The sequence below is a fragment of the Indicator indicator genome, chromosome Z (assembly GCF_027791375.1).
Source record: "Indicator indicator isolate 239-I01 chromosome Z, UM_Iind_1.1, whole genome shotgun sequence".
NCBI classification, from domain to species: Eukaryota; Metazoa; Chordata; class Aves; order Piciformes; family Indicatoridae; genus Indicator; species Indicator indicator.
Window position 1 is genome coordinate 7429600 of NC_072053.1, and position 20474 is coordinate 7450073.

Genomic DNA, 20474 nt, shown 5'->3' on the forward strand with positions numbered 1-20474 from the left:
TCTGGACATGCTGGAAGGTGTCTAGAGAAGGGCCACCAGGATGAGCAGAGGGCTGGAGCTGCTCTGCTATGAGGAGAGACTGAGAGAGTTGGGGCTGTTCAGTGTGGAGAAGAGAAGGCTCTGAGGTGACCTTCTTGTGGCCTTCCAGTATCTGAAGGGGGCTCCAAGAAAGCTGGGAGGGACTTTTTAGGCTATCAGGGAGTGATAGGACTGGGGGGAATGGAACAAAGCTGGAAGTAGGGAGATTCAGGCTGGATGTGAGGAAGAAGTTCTTCCCCATGAGAGTGGTGAGAGCCTGGAATGGGTTGTGCAGGGAGGTGGTTGAGGCTCCATCCCTGGAGGTGTTTGCAGCCAGGCTGGATGAGGCTCTGGCCAGCCTGCTGTAGTGTGAGGTGTCCCTGGCCATGGCAGGGGAGTTGGAACTGGATGATCCTTGTGGTCCCTTCCAACCCTGACTGATTCTATGGTTGAAGATTCATTGAGGCTGCACTCACCTAGCAAGAGGTGTTTCAGGATTTGTTGTGCATTAATGCTCTGACAGTGATTTCCATTTATTTGCTCTACAGCTTAAAATGTGAATTGGACTACAATTTTGGCTTTGGTGTATGTTCAAAATAGAATATCATATAGATTACACAATTCAGAGAATATTATGCAATGCAGGTTTTCAACCTTCTTCTCGTTGAGGCAAAGCAGTGGGCACAGAACTGGTGTTTTACTTTCTACGTGAAGGTGGATGTATTGACTGGGTTTCTTGTGTCACCACAAGGAGCCACTAGGTTGATTGGTTAGAGATCTGGTGATTAACTGGTTAAATATTTGTTGATACAGTAGGTATTTGATGCTACTGGTACTTCCCAGGCTTGTTGTAGGGGTGTTGTGGGCATAGTAGGTGTAGAAGTCACTGACAGTGACATTTTCCTGGGTGAAAATGACTCTGATTTCATTGCCATGTTTATTGTAATGCCTTAGAAGCCAGAGCAGTGGCTTGAGAAGAAAAGCATCTGATCTCAGTGAATGCAAAGAGAACGTTATGAGGTCTTCCTGAGGATGATCAGAAGGGTGGAGCACCTCTCTTAAGGAGACAGACTGAAAGAATTGGGGCTATTCAGTCTGGAGAAGAGAAGGCTCCAAGGAGACCTTATTGTGACCTTCCAGTATCTGAAGGGAGCTGGGGAGGGACTTTTTAGGGTGTTGGGTAGTGGTAGGACTGGGAGGAATAGAGCAAAACTAGAAATGGGTGGATTCAGTTTAGATGTTAGGAGGAAGTTCTTTACCATGAGGGTGGTGAGACACAGGTTGCCCAGGGAGGTGGTGGAAGCCTCATCCCTGGAGGTGTTTAAGGCCAGGCTGGATGTGGCTGTGAGCAACCTGCTGTGGTGTGAGGTGTCCCTGTCGCTGGCAGGGGGGTTGGAACTGGATGATCCTTGAGGTTCCTTCCAACCCTGACAGTTCTGTGATTCTGTGATTCCTTATACTGTCACAACATCCCCTGCTCAAAAGAAAGAAGAGCCTGAGCACCTTGACCTCTAGGTAGCAATTCTGCTTCTGTCAGAGTGGCATTTGGGGAAGGGAAATGCACAAACCAGTGTCTTGTTCCTTAGGTTGCTGCCCAGCACTTTCTGTTCGAATCATTCTGGTCATTCAAGATCTGCTTTTACCTCATGACTTGTCTGCTTTCTTTGGTGTTATTTTTTTAGTGAGGATAAAACCCATTTTTCCCCCCCCCCCACTTACTCTTTATGTTACGTTAATTCAGACTGCTCAGAGATATGGTTCCTTATGTGTTTTTAGACATTTTGTCTTTTAAACTTTCTTCTTGTTATGGTTTAACCCCAGGGGGCAGTTCAGTCCTACCCTAGCTGCTGAATCACTCCCTGCCATGGAATGGGGCAGAGAATTGGGTAAAAGTGAGAAAATTCTTGGGTAAGGCTAAAGTTGTGCATGTTAGAGCTTGAGAAGAGGAGGAGACCTCAGTGCAACCTTTCAGTTCCTAAAGGGAAGAAGGCTGGGGACAGGCTTTAGCAGGGCCCAAGTGGTGATGGTTTAAACTAAAAGAGGGAGATTAAGACTAAAGTGAAGGAGGATATTTTTTGCCATGAAGTTGGTGAGACCCTGTCCCAGGTTGCCCAAAGAGGTGATAGATGCCCCATCCCTGGAACCATTGTGTGTCAGGTTGGTTGTGGCTCTCAGCCACCTGCTATAGCTGCAGATGTACCTGCTGGCAGCAAGGGTGTTGGACTGGATGGCTTTAAATGTCCCTTCCAACCTAAAGCATTCTTTGATTCTGTGATTCTGGGACAAGCAAAATACGGAGTTCTGTGCTTTCCATGATCGTGTGTGTGTTTAGCCATCTCAGGAGAGCTGGGCTTCATCATACATAGTGGTGACTTGGGAAGACAAATGCCTTGTTGGAATATAACCCTGAACAGAGATTCATAGAATGGGACCTTAAAGATCATCTAGTTCCAACCCCCTGCCATGGGCCAGGGTCACCTCCCACCAGACCAGGCTGCCCAAGGCCTGGCCTTGAACACCTCCAGGGAGGGAGGAGACATCTACAACCTCCCTCAGCAACCTGTTCCAGTGTCTCATCCCCCTTCCTTCTCCTGTCCTCAAGCTTTTATTGTGGAACATGATGCTATAGGCATGACATATCCCTTTGGTCACCTAGGGTCACCTGTCCTGCCTGTGTTGTCCCCTCCCAATTTCTTGTGCACCCTCAGCCAGTCCACTTGCGTGCTAGAAATAAAAACGATGTGTGAAATGTTGAAAAGTAAATGGTATGAAACATCTTGATTGAGCTTAAATATGTATATACTTAAATTTATCACCAAATGCCTTCACAGAGTTCTTTGTGCTGCCAAGAGTGCATTTTAAAGTTGAAGAAACACCTAATAGCTAGTTAGAAAACTAGTTATAGTGGGTAGGCTCTGGGAACTTCTGTAGGCACTGAGCATGCAGGCTCAAGAAAGGAGTGCAGGGCAGAAGTCTCTGCACGTATTGATTAACACTCTGTCTGCCCTTAACCAGTATAGTTCAGTGAGGCATGGTCCACGAATTCCCACCAGCATGAATTTGAATGCAGTCAGTCTGAGAGAAGTGGAAGCAAGAGGTTTGGTGGAAAGCAGGAGACCAGGAGAGGAAGGAAAGAGAGAGATTCAGCTGTGTGCAGTGCAATGGCACAGGGCTCTGCAGTGCTGTGTTTTTACATTCACAAGGCTCCATTTAAGATATAAGCTCTGTTCTTTTACAAGGAATTTCTGTTCTTGGAGAAGAATTGCTCAAACAATCCCAATTCTTAGGTAAACCTCAGTGGATTTTCAGCGGTGCAGGTTTTGCCTTTTCACTCCAGTAAGATGAAAATCCCCTGCAGGCCAGGTTGCTCTGACTTTAGCAGGATAGATGACATGGATTAGTATCTCCCAATTCCCTACTGTCACTCCTCAAGAGTGGAGACAGCCTTTCTGCTTGTGAGACTGTGATGAAAAGCTGCTGCTGACCCTGGCAGGCTTCTGCTGAGTGGTGGTGGTCTGTTGCTCCGTGGCTAGCTCAACCTCTCCATTTCATTCAGGGAGCAGTCTGGGCTCTGTGCTAGATCTGTTGGAGCTGCCCAGATGATGAGCACTGCTTTGTTACTGTGAACTGAAGAACCTTCTTTTTACCTCCTCCTCGTTCCTGCAAGAGCTGTGGCAGGGGAGGAGACTATGTGGGCTACTGCTGCTACTTTTCACATCCTTTCACCTCAGCTGTTCGTTTTTCCAAAACAGGGAATGTGCTTTTCCCCAATCTGTTGCATTGTCTAAGGTGTTTGATAGACATTTCTTCCACCAGGAAAGCAGATTGGCACCTATCCCATGGTGGCCTGTGTGTGGAGACCTTGCTGTGTGCCTGTGTTGTTCAAATACCCCCATTTTTCCAAATAAGTTGCTTGGGTAAAGACACAGCTATAAGGATTACTGTGTCTCCATGTGGGTTCCTGTGCCACCACATCTTCTTGTCTGTGTTTGGCAGTGCCATCAAATTCTTCATGCTGTGGATCTGAACAGTGAGTGCCAGAGCAGTGTGAATGATTGTTTTTGATTTTTGGTTAACTGTGAGGTGGGGTGTGTTCATGAAATGGGTGTCTCACATCTGTGGTCTGTGTTACCCTTCTTGTTAGTTATTCTTCATGTTCAGGTTTGAGTGATCTTTGAAACTGAGATTTATGTATACCAATGGGTAAAAGGCAAGGAGGGTTTGAGGTCAGGCACCTGACAAAGTGAATTGTTCTGAGTTGTTTGTTTTTAGAGAAGAAGTCACCTGTGTTTCAGCCTGTTTTCTGCTAGCTGCCTGGTACTACAAAAAGGCACCAATTTGTAAATGCTCCATTGTCCATTTTTGGCACTGTGAGCATTGATGTAGTTATCTGAGGACGCAGGAGATGCTGCCCCCTGACCTTTGGCATTTGTTCACGTAGACAAAAGCTTCTATTTGTTCCACAGATTGGTGAGTCACTGATGCAGATGCTGAGGAGTGCAGAGGCAGTGTATTACCCTCTGATTAGCCATTTTTTTAGGGTGGGGTAGGATGTGTTTAGCAAACTGGGATAGGTTAAGAAGCAGCTGCTCATAGAATTTGTAAGGTGATGTAGTAAAATGCGTCCCTAGGCCTTTGAAACATCATCCTTTGGCTTTAGGAGTTCTGTGTGGCTGAACATTGATGTAGCTGGACCTACAGAGATGATAAGTAGCTGGACTTGTATCATCAGGCAAAAGTGTTTTATATTCTCACTCTTCCCATTATTAGCCCAGTGACTCTGAGCTGGTTTTCAATTCTTAAAGGGATATACCCAGGCACTTGTGGGGTTGCTTCTTTAACCTCATGTGTATCTTGTGGGCTGCTTTTATTGCATTTCACTAATTTAAAGAAGTGGGTGTACGTTCTGCCCTTGTGTTTCAGCATCATTCTCTCTTTCTTGGAGCATTAATAAGTTTTCATTTGGTAATCTTTGGGTTTGTTGGGTGTTTTTAGGGTTTTTTTGCTGTTCAAAGTCATGAGTGCACTCTCTCTGATGTTCTGCCCTGGCTGTATAGAAATTGATTCTGCACAAATTACAATGGTTCGTCTGCGTCTCCACTCCTTACATCTCTTTATTCTTCACTCATTGATCCGTTATTTCAGGCACACAATTTGTTCTGCAGCCTCTTGATGTCTGCTCCTAATAGACAATTTAGTGAACTGTTCATAATTCTGTGATTCTGGTTCAGTCATCGCTACTGCAGCATTGAATTTTGTGGAGAGCCTCTCCATTTGCTTTTTAAAAATTAAAATGGCAACAGAAGTGTACAGAACATGGTGTTGCAGCTGCTTCTCACTGCAGAACTGCATGTGGCAAGTTTGAAGTATGACTGAGAACAGATTTGTGACAACAGTGTAGTTGTTGCAGGCATACCATTTCCAGCTCAAAGTTGAATTATTTCTTTTTTTTTTACCCTTTTTTTTTTCCTTTTTATTTACTGGCCAGGAGGTTGTGGAGGTTTGTAATCTAGGTGAAGCTCCAGGTTAGGCTCACATGGTGTGTATCTCTTGCCTTTTAAATAGATGTCTGTGTGGTTGGTACCACAGTTTCAACCCAGATCATGGCTATTGAAATTGACAACAGTCCAGTTCTGGTGCTCACAGTGTAAGGCAGACACAGAGCTGTTGGAGTGAGTCCAAAGCAGGACTCAAAGATGACCCAAGGGCTGGAGCATCGCTGGTGTGGTGTTCAGCCTAGAGAAGACTCCAGGGAGACCTTAGAGCTGCCTTCCAATAGCTGAAGGGATCCTACAGGAAGGTTGCAGAGGGACTTCTCCTGAGGGTGTCTAGAGACAGGCCAAGGGGGAATGGTTTGGATCTGAGGCAGAGCAGGGTTAGACTGAGCTGAGGAAGAAGTTCTTCAGTGTGAGGCTGCTGAGACTCTGGCACAGGCTGCCCAGGGAGGCTGTGGCTGCCTCCTTCCTCCTTTAGTTGAGAGGCATCCCTGCCCATGGCAGGGAGATTGGAGTAGATGATCTCTGAGGTCCCTTCCAATCTAGGGCTTTCTGTGATTCATCATGACATTGTCATTAAATGGAATTACAAAGAGAATACAACTAAAATCTGTGGCTGGGATTTTAACATGAATTTTGCCAGTCATATAGGTTGTGTTGATAATGAGATTTCATAAGAAGAAGATTATGTTAGAAATTGGAGGTGTTAGCTGATAAAAACTGAACATGAGCACCCCAGAAAGCAGCTGTGTGCTGTGCTGCACCCAAAGCACTGAGAGCAGCACAACAGGGAGGGGATTCTGCCCCTCTGCTTTGCTCTGCTGAGACCCTACCTGGAGAAATGCATCCAGTTATGGTGCCCCCAACACAAGAAGATGAACTGCTGGAATGGGTCCAGAGGAGGTCATAGAATAGAATCATAGAATCAACCAGGTTGGAAGAGACCTCCAAGCTCATCCAGTCCAACCTATCACCCAGCCCTATCCAATCAACCAGACCATGGCACTAAGTGCCTCATCCAGGCTTCTCTTGAACATCTCCAGGGATGGTGACTCCACCTGGGCAGCACATCCCAATGGGCAAACACCCTCTCTGTGAAGAACTTCCTCCTAATATCCAGCCTAGACCTCCCCTGGCACAGCTTGAGACGGTGTCCCCTTGTTCTGCTGCTGCTTGCCTGGGAGAAGAGATCAACCCCCACCTGGCTACCCAAACCCTGGTCCAACCCAAACCATTTTAGGATTCTATGTTGACAATGTCCTTCCATACTCTTACAGTAGTCAGAGTATCCCTAGCATCAGCTGGCAGTCACTGTCTGTCTCTCTGCCTGTTTCCTACAGCTCTAGCACTGGGTAATTTAAATATGGTGGTTGCTTGGAGGCTGTTTAATACTTGCAGATGTTTTTATGAGCACCATCACTAATGAAGAGACTTCTACCTGTGGTGATGATTTACTTGGCTACCCAAATCTTTAAATAAGTCAAATAGGATCTGAAAATAGGTGGATTATAGCATGGAGAGTAACATAAATGATTCTGCTGTGGTCCTGTTGTTGGACTAGTGTATGTCACCTTTTGTATTTGCACCCTGCCTGACCTGCAGAAGCATACAAGCACATAATAGAAGAACTGTGATAATTTTTCACAGTTACCACACCACAGCACAAGAGCATACCGTATATTTATGTAGAAGAGACACAGAAAGCAGAGAAGTAGACCACCTCAGTCAGAAATTCTGTGCCTGTTTCAGTTATGACACTGTACAGTTAATTTTGCATCATCAGAGAAGGCTTATCCCACCAAATAAGCTGCTTTATAGTATATGCACTACATTAGGTCCAGCTCATCATGAAGTATCTAAACCACCAAGGTTAATATTTGTGTGTGTGTGTGTGGAAAATAAGTCTGTAGAATTATGACAATGACAACCCATAATTAAGATTGCTAAGTAGTAAAATGAGAGGATTTTATTATTTCCACCCCCCTTCTCCCTCCCCCTCCCCCCCTATCAGATCTCCTTTAAGTTAAAAGAACAGCTTGGTCTCAACATAATTTAAAAACTAAGCGTTCACCTGCTACTAATTTCCTCACTGGTTGCAAAGAGCATTATTTGTTTGGATGGCTGAGAGAAAGAAGCTATTTACATAGCACAAATGAAAGCATAGAGCAGCAGAAGAGGACATGTAAGTTAATGAAGAAGGAAGCATTAAGTAGTCTGCATTTGAAAGGGTAGCTTCTTACATGAATAACCCAAAATCTGATGATAGGCTGCACGTGCACCTGATAGTACTTAAGGTCCAATCTTGCAGCCGAAGCTCATGTGAATAAACTCAATAGGTCTGATCTTGTGAATAAGGGCTGCAGGATCAAGTTCCAAATAAAATTTGCAGATGATTAGTAGAAATCCTTACTCTCCAGTTTCAGTTTCTTTTGCACAGTTTTTATTTAAACATTCCAGATTTTCTCTGGCTAGTGAGACTTTAATATAATAAAGCATGTGCTGCACACCAGGGATTAAGCAAAAATTAAGTTTGTGTACCTTGACTTATTGCTGTCTGCTGTTAGTTGTTCAGTGGTTGGAATATTTTGTCTCATTGAGAGGACAAAATGAGTTGGTAGTGATGTGATCTCTAGGGAGGGTCATGGACATTTGCTTTCATGGTAGGCTTGCTCAGCTGGGGCTGTTGAAGAGATTCTGCTCAAAGAGAGTAGATGGCAAATACTTAAAAGGTGTTTGTTGAGCATGTGTGGACTGAATTTTTACTGTGAATTGTATTAGAATGAAGGAAAGACAAACTTTCATAGAGCCATAGAATCATTAAGGTTGGAAACGACCTTTAAGTTCATAGAGTCCAACCATAACCCAACTACCACAACCACCAAACTCTAAGACCTAGCAAATTCTTCCTATGTCCTGCTTCAAAGGGAGAGTGAAATTGAATTGTTTCCCTCACCAATATTTTTGAAAGGGATTAAATCTCATTTTGGATGTTTGTGAAGCAATTTGGTTGTGCTCTTTCTGTGCGTGTCATGCCCCATCTACTAATGAACGTGGCAGAAGTTTTTTTGCCCACAGCAAAATTTTACAGTAGAGTAAATGTTGCAAAAATATTTAGAGTTGTACTATTTGGCAAAAATAGGCAAGCAGAAGAGAGAGACTGGGCAAGATCTTTATTAAAATAAAGTGTGGCATCTTTTATTACAAAACACTGGAGCAGCCTGCCCAGAGAGGTTATGAAGTCTCCTCTGGAAACATCCAAAACCCACCAGGATGTGTTACTGTGTGACCTGCCCTAAGTGCTCCTGCTCTGGCAGAGGAGTTGGACTGGATGAGCTTTTGAGGTCTCTTCCAACCCCTAACATTCTGTGATTCTGTGATTATTAGAGAAGAAACTACGTGGAATAGACACTTTTGAGTCTACCAGTTGGAGAAAGAGTTTAAATGACACCTACCACTTTTTGGGCACCAGTTCTTTAGGAATCCATCATGCCCTCTTGGTCATAAGTTTTTTTCCATACTAACTTGGAGAGGAATTGCTTCTAAAGGTCTGTTCTGTAGTGGTAGGACAAGGGGCAATGGTTTGAAATTGGAGGAGATTAAGATTGGGTGTTAGGAGCAAGTTCTGCACTGTGAAGGTGGTGGAACACTGCAACAGGTTGCCCAGGGAGGTGAGGCCCTGTCAGTGGAGGTATTCAAGGTGAGGCTTGACAAGGCTCTGAGCAACCTGCTCTAGGGCAGAATGTCCCTGCTGACTGGCAGGGGCTTTGGAGGTCTATTCCAATCCAAACTGCTCCGTGATTATTTTTCAGTTTGTAATAGGTGAGTATGAAATAGAAATGTGATACAGAAGACATCAAGCAAGCCAACGAGATAAAACACCTAAAAGTGGGGCAGGGTAATGAATTCCTCTCTAATAGTAGTTCCCAAGCTGGAAGTAATACAGTTCCATAAGGTTCCACTTCTTTTACTTCACTCATTTTTGAACCAATGCCTTTGATAACAGAAAAGAAATTGCTAGTAGGAGCAGCACAAAAAGCATCTAAATCATACATGTGTTAAGAATTTTAGCAAGATTTCAGCTTTTACCAATCTGTTTATCTTCAGCATTTCTTTTCTTTTTGTCTTTTTTGTTTTCCTTTTTTTTTTTTTTTTGTGTGTGAGTGGAGTAGATGGATGGACAGCAAAGATTGAGGACCACTTAATAGTACCTAAGGACATTTAAATTTAAATATGAATCTTTGTTGCGTGCAGTATATTCATTTGCATATGCTAAGCCCTCTTTCAAAAATCTGCTGTTTGTGAAGACTTTTTTTACTGGAATGATTATGTCAGATGTGCTTCAGTGAACTCTCTTCCAGTTTGTAGGCAGCAATTGGCAGTAGGTTGGTTCATCACAGTAACATGACAGTACTCCAAAGGTTCAGAGATAGTTTCATAATTATTGTTAGCATGCTTCTTGAAAGAAATGATGAGCATCTCATAAACCCAGATGGGAATTTGTTACATTGTTGATAAATGTGTTGATAAATGTGTTTTACATTTTTAAATTGATAAACAGTGAAAAGCAGAGAAGATACAATAAGGCAGATGGTTGTTTATAAAGCACTTGCAAGTTGCTGCAATTCAAAGAATGGTACTAATTGTTAAAAAGAAGACAAAAATTGGAGTAGGGGGAGTGTTTCAATGAGTTAATCATGAGCTTTTTAAAAATAAAACCTTCAGCAGCTTTAGTTCAATTAGAACCATTCTTGGTGTCCTGGGTTTATATGCAAAAGTTTAGGCTCTCAGTTCTTCTTCAACTTTTGTACCAATCATTTTCATGTAGCTGAAACCAAACCCACAAATAATCCACCTTTTATCTAAATGTATCCATTCCTTTCTCTCTCCTTTTTCTTGTTAGAAAAAGAAAAAAAAAGACAACCCCAAATTTATGGTAGAGCAGAATTAAATTGAGTTATCATCTGTTTCATTAACCATTCCCACTTGAAAACTGAATAGAGTAGTGAACTCCAAAATCAGCAGAGAGTTCACATCAGGGAAGTAAGATGGTGTACAGTTAGCTTAATTTTTTGGTAAAGGAGTGGTGAAGAAAAATCAGCTCCTGTCAACTAGGTGACTAGAGAAAAAGAAATATATTTAAGTGGTGCTTATGTAGAGTATAAATCAGCATATGTGATGAAGCCAGTTGGCTCACCTTTGTCTTGTGAACATTCAGTTCTTGACTCCATCAGTGGTATTAAAAGTTTCTGTGAAAGGCAAAGTGTTTTCCTACTGTTTCAGCAGGAGTTTTTTGAAAACCAGAGATATGTAGATTACTGCCTTCATCAAGCAGCTCTTTTAAAATATGTTTATTTTACCTCAGTTGCAGAACTCCGGAAGAGTTATTTTTTTTCCCTTTTTTTTCTTTTCACAGGATTTTCAGCTTTTCCAGGATAACAAAATTAACACTTTCTGTGTTTTCAAGAAGAGACCTGTATCTTTCAGTTCTCTGGGAACATATTTTTATGTGTGTGGTTTTGTTATTTTCTTTTTTTTTAATTAAAATTCAGCAGAATAGTGGTATTTTTTAATAAAGCTGTATCAGCTGTGTCAGCCCTTAATAGGAATAATTTGAAAGGAAAAAAATTCAATTATAAATCAATAGAGCGTTGTATTTCTGTATGTGCAAACAACCTAAAATTACTTTAAGATGCTCCAGCTGCTCAATTCATTAACTCAATCACAACTGAATTTTGGGATCTGTTATCTTCCATTGATGCCTCCAGCAGAAATACCCAGCCTGAAGCTGTTAGCTGAAGTTATGACTGCTAAGCAAGATCAGTTCAATATGTTGGTTGCTTATGGTTTTGAGAGGTTTAATAGATAGCTATTTATCTTAACTTATGCACTGTCCTGCCTGTAGTGATTCAGGAAAGCTTTGTGCTCCTCCACAGAGTGTCAGTTCCTCCTTCACAGAATCACAGAACGTTAGGGGTTGGAAGGGACCTCGAAAGATCATCCCATCCAACCCCCCTGCCAGGGCAGGATCTCCTAGAGTAGGTCATGCAGAATCACATCCAGGTGAGTTTTGAATGTCTCCAGAGAAGGAGACTCAGACTCCTTGCATTCAGAGTTCTCAGATTTGCCTCTTGTGCTCTTTACAGCATGCTCACCAGATCCTTGAGTCTTGACCGATACCCCAAGTATCACAGAAACATTCAGGTTGGAAAAGACTCTCAGGATCACCAAGTCCAACCATTAGCCTTAGTCTACAGGGGTCACCCCTAAACCATATCCTCAAACACCACATCCAAACCACCTTGAAACACACCCAGGACTAGGGACTCCACCACCTCCCTGGGCAGCACAATCCAATGCCTGACCGCTCTTGCTGGGAAAAAATATTTCCTAATGTCCACTCTAAACCTCCCCAGTGGCAGCTTGAGGCCATTCCCTCTTCTTCCATCACTAATTACCTGTGAGAAGAGACCAGCACCAACCTCTCCACAACTTACTTCCAGGTACCTGTAGAGAGCAATGAGGTCTCCCCTCAGCCTCCTCTTTTTCAAGCTAAATAGCTCCAGCTCCTTCAGTTGCTCTTTATCAGATTTATTCTCCAATGTTGTTGGTCATAAGATAGGAAAGGTCTCTGAGAAGAAAACCAAAGAATTTTTCTCTTCACTGTTACTTGTGCTACCAGAATGACTAAATAAACACGATGCTAGTGCCAACTTAAAAGTCTTGTAGGATTATTCTCAAAGCTTTTTTCTTGTACACAGCAAAATTCCATAGTTCTGGTGAGCTTTATTATGATGTTAGAATCATAGAATTGTTTTAGTTGGAAAGATTTAAGATCATCAATCCTCTAACTCTACCAAGTCTGGTACTGACCCATGTTCCTCAGCACCACATCTCTATCTTTTTGAAACAGCTCCAGGGATGGGGATTCAACCACCTGCCTGGGCAGCCTGTGCCAGGCTTTGAGAACCCTTTCAGGGAAGAAGTTTCTTCTAAAGTCCAACCTCAACCTCCCCTGGTGCAACTTGAGGCCGTTTCCTTTTGTCCTATCACTTGTTCCCAGGGAGAAGAGACCGACCCCCACCTGACTCCTATGTCCTTTCAGGGAGTTGTAGAGTGCCAGAAGGTCTCTCCTCAGCCTCTTTTTCTCCAGACACATCCTCTCAACTTGTGCTGCAGACTCTTCTCCAGCATTGTTGCCCATCTCTAGTGTTGGAACTAGATGATCCTTGAGGTCCCTTCCAGCGCTGATAATTCTGTGTTCTGTGACATGCTCCAGCACCTCCCTGTTCTTCTTGTAGTGAGGGTTGGTTTACTGGTGGTACTGGTTGTTACCTGAGAATCACTCCCCTCCATGGGCAGCTTCAGAGCTCTATCAGGCTGATAATTAAAAAATTGCAGACTACCTGTAAGCAGCAGGAGTACCCTAACTGTGAATGGTTGCTGTGGAGATCTCTCTGCATTCTCTGGTGGTGCAGCTTCCTGATAGGCAGAAGACCCTAGATGAAACTTGCTTCTGTGAGGTGTCAGAGGAATGAGCATGGTATATGGTTCAAGGCTCATACAGCTGTGAAGCTGACTTCTAAGGGAGGTTTCCAGGTTTGTTTTAGGTGGTCAGATGTATTTCACTAAAGTTTTGTGACAGAAAGTATAAGAAATTCAGGAGTATCATGAATCTTACTTCCTCAACTGTTGACTGATAGTTCAGGAGGGGTACTGAATGTCAAACAGTTACAGTCAGAATAGTGACACAGACTCAGAGAAGAAAGAACAGCTGCATGCTGTATCAAAACCATGGGCCTGTCAAGTGCTACTATTAGTATGGATCCTTCCACCTTCTCTAAGATTCCTTGGTTCCTTGAGGTTTCAATTTCACAGGGCTTATTACCTTCCACCAAGCAATTTCATAGAGTCAGGTTGCTCTGAGCAACCTGATCTGGTGCGAGGTGTCCCTGGCAATGGCAAAGGGATTGGAACTAGATGATCCTTGAGGTTCCTTCCAGCTCTGACAATTCTATGATTCTATAATTAAGGTTGGAAAAGACCTCTCAGATCATCAAGTCCAGTGGCCAACCCAAGACTAACATGCCTAAACCATATCCTGAAGAGCCATGCCTAGACTGTTTTTGAACACCTCCAGGAACGGTGACTTCACCACTTCCCTGGGCAGCTTGCTCCAAGAAATGTGTCATGATGCAGTTAAAGTATTGCCTGGTAACATAAATACCCCTGCTGATCTTCATTGTCTTTGGCAAAAGTGTCTTCAGATCAGTTTATGTCTGAATTGAGAAGGGCGATGAAGCTGGTAAAGGATCTGGAGAACAGGGCTGGTGAGGAGCAGCTGCGGGACCTGGGATTGTTTAGTCTGGAGAAGAGGAGGCTGAGGGGAGACCTCATTGCTGTTGTGGTTGGTCTCTTGTCTCTAGAGTCAAGTGACAGAAGGAGAGGAAATGACGTGAAATTGTTCCAGGGGAGGTTTAGGTTGGAGATGAGGAACAATTTCTTTTCTGCAAGAGTGGTCAGAGATTGGAACAGGCTGTCCAGGGAGGTGGTGGAGTCACCATCAGTGGAGGTGTCAAAAAAACTGCATGGACATGGTTCAGTACTGGGTCATGGGGGTGTTGGGTTGGACTGGATGACCTTAGAGGTTTTTTCCAACCAAAATGATTTTATGATTCTATGACTCTTATCTTCAGATCGGTTTATGTCTTTGGTGAAAGTGCCTTCAGATCAGTTTATAGTGGAAAAGGAAAGAGCTTGTTTGATGACATGAGCTTGTCCTGAGTTTCCTTCTACTGCTCAGTTCACTGTGTCAACACCCTGTGAAGTGTGTCACACTTGTCACATTTGTGAAGTGTTTCGGGAATGTCAGAGAGTATTGGGTGGTGCTTTGCTTAGGGACCACAAAAGGATTAGTCACGAAGTGAGAAGTCTGATCGGTTCTTGCACGTGTCAACATAATTCAGTGCTTCTAGTCACAGTGGTGTGTACTATGCAAAAAATACTTCCAGATGTTGTAGGTAGATAAAATTCAAATCATTTTTACAGCAGATACGTTGGAATCAGCTTGTGGAAATGATCATGGTGCATATTGAGATGCAGATGTGTGGCTTTAGGTTTGATCAGTTCTACATCACTAAGCTAAAACTGCAAAGTAATGAAACATATCATTAATGTTGCCTTCTGGAAGAATTTTTTTCCTTATTCAGATACATTATGATTGGATAATTCCAAAGTAAATCCATAAGATGGTGTTTGTTGATCTTTCTGCAATACAAATCTGATTTCAGTTCATAGTCTGCCTAAAAAATTATTTTTTATTTGTTTTTCTACTACCTTTTACAGTGTCTGGTGAAATGCTCACTGTGTTCTTGTGTTTATAACATTCTTGGGGTTTCCTTTCCACTTCCACAGGAAACAGATTGAGGATATTATCAGATACATTGGAAAGCAGAATTCGTTTGGCTGCAGTATTAAATGACCTACTAATAATTTTTGACATACAAATAGTTTCTGACCCTAGAGGTAATAAGGGTAATGTGAAGAGAAATCAAATAAATCATAAAGTAAACACAAGTGGGATGTAAAGTTTGAACATTTTTAGTTGTGCCAAAGGAGGTTCAGGTTGGGTATTAGGAAAAATTTCTTCTCAGCAAGGGTTCTCAGTCACTGGAACAGACTGCCCAGGGAGGAGGTGGAGTCACTATCCCTGGAGGTGTTTAAAAGATGTTTGTATGAGGTGCTGAGGGATGTGGCTTAGTGGCAGTAGCTTAGCAGTTGTGGTGGGGTCATGAGCTCTGGGTGAGTGGTTGTGCTTAATGGTCTCAGAGGTCTCTTCTAACCTGAACAGTCCTATGGTTCTGTAGTGTTGGACAGTGGTAGGACAAGGGGCAGTGGGTACAAACTGGAACATAGGAGGTTTCACTTAAACTTAAGGAGAAACTTGTGCTGTGAGGGTGATGGAGCACTGGAACAGGCTGCCCAGAGAGGCTGTGGAGTCTTCTTCTCTGGAGAGATTCCGAACCCACCTGGATGTCTTCCTGTGTGACCTGACCTAGGCATAAGTGTGTTAGCAGAGAGGTTGGACTTGGTTAAGTCCATAGGTCCCTTCCAACCCCTGCCACTGTATGAATCTATGAAGATTTTCTTGGATAGGTTAAATTCAGTGACAGAAAGGGTCCTCACTTAGATTGTAGTAACATAATTTGGGGCTGATTTCCAGTGTTCAGGGATGCATATGTTCTTGATCCATCATTACAACTCATAATTTTAGGAATCCTGTGTTGGGAAAATAAGGCACATCAGCTAGCAGCACAAATAGCAGGAGAAGCCACAATATTCATTTCCCTTCAACCCAGCCAAGAACAGATTATTTGGCTGAGTATCAAAAGGAGCAGCAGTAATTGTTTCCAGTATCAGTGGAAGCATTTTGCTGTTTAAAAACCCCCAAGCTTCCATTTCATTAACTCAAGAAAAGGCTTGGATTCTGCCACCAGTTAGGAGACAGAAATGGGATTCCCATGGCAAGCTGTAGGTCGCTGTTGACTCCTGCCTTTCTGTTGCCCAAGAAGTGCTTTGGTTGCTCATGGGAGCTTTCAGTATCTCATAGACTCATAGAATTGTTTTGGTTGGAAGAGACCTTTGAGATCATCAAGTCCAGCCATGAACCTAGCACTGCCAGGTCACCACTAAACCATGTCCCTCAGCACCACATCTACATAGCTTTGAAACCCCTCCAGGGATGGAAAATCTACCACTGCCCTGGGCAGCCTGGGCCAGGCCTTGGCAACCCTTTTGTGGAAGAAATTGTTCCTCATGTTCAACTTAAAGGTCCCCTGGTGCAACTTAAGGCCATTTCTTCATGTCCTATTAGTTGTTCCTTTGAGGAGGAGGCCAACCACCACTTTGCTCCAAAATCCTCTCAGATATCTGTAGCCTTTGCAGTAGCTGCTTGCCCTACAAGCTGCACTTCTGGATTTAACAACAGTCTGCAGGAGCAGCCTCCTGAGCTGGGGTGATAAATTTGGCAGGACCTGGTATCATTAAGTGCCCAGGAGCTCCATCAAATAAGAACTACCTTGTGAACACTCATCAAAAGCTAGTCCCAGTCCCAGGTTTACCACTTAGTCTAGAAGACAAAAATGGGAAAGCAGTAGCATGAAAAACAAGATAATAGGCAAAGTGAAGATGGTGATGTGATGACTTCATAGAAGAGTTTGGGTTGGAAAGGACCTTAAAGATCATCTAGTACAAACTCCCCTGCCATGGGCAGGGACACCTCCTACCAGCCCAGGTTGCTCAAGGCCTCATCCAGCCTGGCCTTGGACACCTCCAGGGAGGGGGCATCCACAAGCTCCCTGGGCAGCCTGTTCCAGTGTCTCTCCACCCTCACTCTTTCAGAATTTCTTCCTCATCTCAATCTCCCCTTTCCCAGCTCAAAGCCATTGCCTCTCATTCTGTCACTCCCAGCCCTTGTCAAAAGTCCCTCCCCAGCTCTCCTATAGCCCCCTTCAGGTACGGGAAAGCTGCTTTCAGGTTCCCCAAAGTCTTCTCTTTTCCAGGTTGAACAGCCCCAACTCTCCCAGCCTGCCTGCACAGGGGAGGTGCTCCAGCCCCTCTGAAGATCTTTGTGGCCTTTCCTGGTCTCCCTTGGTGCAGATCCTCTGCTCTGTTCTTGTGGCATAGAGATAACTGTACCTCATTCTCTTGTCATAGAACATATCACTTTCAGGCAAAAATCTGTCTTGATTCCTCATCTCATCTTTTCATTTTGTTCTCTTGAGTGTTATTTGTGTTCACTTTATTTTATCTGATACATGATGAGTTTAAAATGTCTTTCATGTGTCTTTTTATTTCGTAATACCTTTTCACTGAAGACAGAACTACTCTGAAGGCTGGCGGCTGTGGTGTAATTATAAGTTGCACACAGACATGCTGCTCACCATTGTTGATGTCCATTTTTCTCTATCTAGGTGATAAAATTGCCTATCTAGTGTTTCTCTGAAATACTGTAAACATGACAGGAACTGGATAATAAGAAGCAGCTTCCTTTCCAGTAGAAATTGTCATTGTGTCCTCATTGATAAATTTATTAATGAAGAGTATAACATTGAATTGATGTCTAATCAAATACGGCACCTCCAAAAGAGCAAAGGATGCCATCAGGCCAGCTTCTGTTGGGAAAATGACAAACACTAACATCAAACAGCCTCACTCCAAGAAGGACATTGTGATGCTGGAGCAGGTCCAGAGAAGGGCAGCAAAGCTGGGGGAGGGTCTGGAGAACAGGGCTGGAGAGGAGCATCTGAGGGAGCTGGGGGTGTTTAGTGTGGAGAAGAGGAGGCTGAGGGGAGACCTCATTGTTCTCCACAACTCTCTGAAGTGGAGTGAGGTGGGGATTGATCTCTTCTCCCTAATAAGAAGTGATATGACAGCAAGAAATGGCCTCAAGTTGCCCCAGGGGAGGCTTAGGTTGGATTTTGAAAGAAAATTTTCCTTGAAAGGGTTCTCAAACACTGCAACAGGCCGCATGGGGAAGTGTTTGATGCAGAGATGTGGTGCTGTGGGACATGGTTTAGCTCCAGTCTTGACAGAGTTAAGAGAATCTTAGAGTCATAGAATTGTTTAATTTGGAAAAGACCTCCAAGGTCATTGAGTTTAACTGTTGACCTGACACCACCATGGCCGCTGAACCATGTCCCCAAGAGCTCTGTCCACTTGTTTCTTAAACATTTCCAGGGATGGTGACTCCACCGCCTCCCTGGGCAGCCTGTTCCAATCCCTGACCATTCTTGCACCAAAAAAAGTGTTCCTAATCCCCAACCTAAACCTCCCCTGGCACAATTTCAGGCCATTTCCTTTTTTCATCATCTGATATGAGGGAGGAGAGACCAACACCCACTTCCCAACAACCTCCTTTCAGGGAGCAATGAGGTCTCCCCTCAGCCTCCTCTTCCCAGCTCCCTCAGCTGCTCCTCGCCAGCCCTGTTCTCCAGACCCTTCACCAGCTTCGTTGCCCTTCTCTGCACGTGCTCCAGCATCACAATGTCCTTCTTGGAGTGAGATGTTCGATGTTGGTGGCTGTCATTTTCTCTCCCTCAATGTCCTTCTTGGAGTGATGGGCCCAAAACTGAACCCAGGATTTGAGACATAACCAGTGCTCAGTCCAGGGGCATGGTCACTTCCATTCTTCTGCTGGCCACACTATTGCTAGTCCAGACCAGGATGTTTGTGGCCACTTGGACACATTGCTGGGTAATTTTTAGCTGCCATCATCCAGCACCAGGTCCTGTTCTGCTGGACAACATTCCAGCCACTCTTTCCTAATTTTGTCATGTTGAATGGGGTTGTTGTGACCCAAGTGTAGGACCAGCTGCAGGGGCTTGGACTTTGGTATATCTTTTCCTACCAAAACTGTTCTGTGAAGCATGAAGCAATCCTGGACACGATTCTGACTTAGGCTTTTTCATAGCTTCATGGAGTTTGTAGAAATAGCTGGTGAAGCACTTGGCTGTGCTAAGTTTTATACTGTTTTAATGAACAGTTTCCATTAGAGCTTGCATAATGGCCAATTTGACAAAAAAATAGAAAAAAGGGCATTACTCACAGTATTTGTATCCAGTACATCTGGTAAAAAAAAACAGCTAATGCTTGAAGTTTGCATAAAACCATGAATTGGTGTAATCCTTTCAAATTACTGTCGTGTTGATTTTATCTGTAATTGGACTGTATCCTTGTGGCTGGACTGTGAGATGTGTGGCTCCTTCCTAAATGAGGTATCGAGGAAAGATTCACTGAAACACAGACAGTATTCTACAGAGCTTTACTATTAGATGACAGAATCACAGAATGTTAGGGGGTGGAAGGGACCTCCAGAGATCTTTGAGTCCAACCCCCCTGCCAGAGCAGGATCACCTAGAGTAGATCACACAAGAACATATCCAGGCAGGTTTTGAAAGTCTCCATTGCAGGAGACTCTCTGGGCAGCCTGTTCCAGTGGTCCATCACCCTCACCATAAAGAAGTGTCTCCTTGTGTTGAGGTGGAACCTCCTGGGTTCCAGCTTGTGCCCATTGTTCCTTGTCCTATCACTGGGCACCACCCAAAAGAGCCTGGCACCTTCAGCTTAACACTGACCCCTCTGATGTTTATAGATGTTGATCAGATCCCCTCTTAGCCTTCTCTGCTCCAGGCTAAACATCCCCAGGTCTCCCAGTCTTTATAGGAGAGATGTTGAAGTCCCTTCATCATCCTCATGGCCTCATGGACTCTCTCCAGCAGATCCCTGTCACTCTTCAACTGGGGAGCTGAAAACTGGAACCAGTGTTCCAGGTGTGGTCTCACCAGATGTATTTCTTCTCTTGGTGCTCATGCCCACATAAGTTGAGGAGGAGTATTGCACTGATGTGCTGTCTTTGGACATTGGTGTGCTGCATGATTTGCTACACTGATGTTTCAGTCATGATTTCATAGGAAGAAAAGACTTGTTATGCTTTTTGGACATCATCAGCATAAACGCTTACAAGTAATTTACAATATCCATGCATGCTGTCCTTCTATTGTAAGTGAAGTATGAAGTTTGTTCTATACATCTCAATTGCCAAGAAGATTTCTTCCTCAGAGGATTGTTTTAAAAATAAAGTAGAACAACTACATAAATTTAGCCTGTCCAAATTTGTTTCAATGAAGTCAGCATATCGAGAGAGGTAATTCTGCCCCTCTGCTCTGCTCTGGGGAGACCTCACCTCGAGCACTATGTCCAGCTCTGGGGCCCTTAACAGAAGGACACAGACCTGCTGGAGCAGGTCTAGAGGAGGCCAGGGAGATGATCAGAGGGCTGGAGAACCTCTACAATGGAGACAAGCTGGCAGAGTTGGAGGTGTTCCTCCTGGAGAAGAGAAGGTTGGAGGGAGACCTTGGAGCAGCCTTCCAGTACCTGAAAGGGGCTAAAGAAAGCTGAGGAGGG

General features: G+C 43.9%; 1 protein-coding gene across 2 annotated transcripts in view; it reads left to right on the forward strand.

Moving 5' to 3' along the window:
- Window positions 1-20474, forward strand: part of FAM172A (family with sequence similarity 172 member A) — a 341242-nt gene that overhangs the window by 7994 nt on the left and 312774 nt on the right. The window lies entirely within an intron of this gene.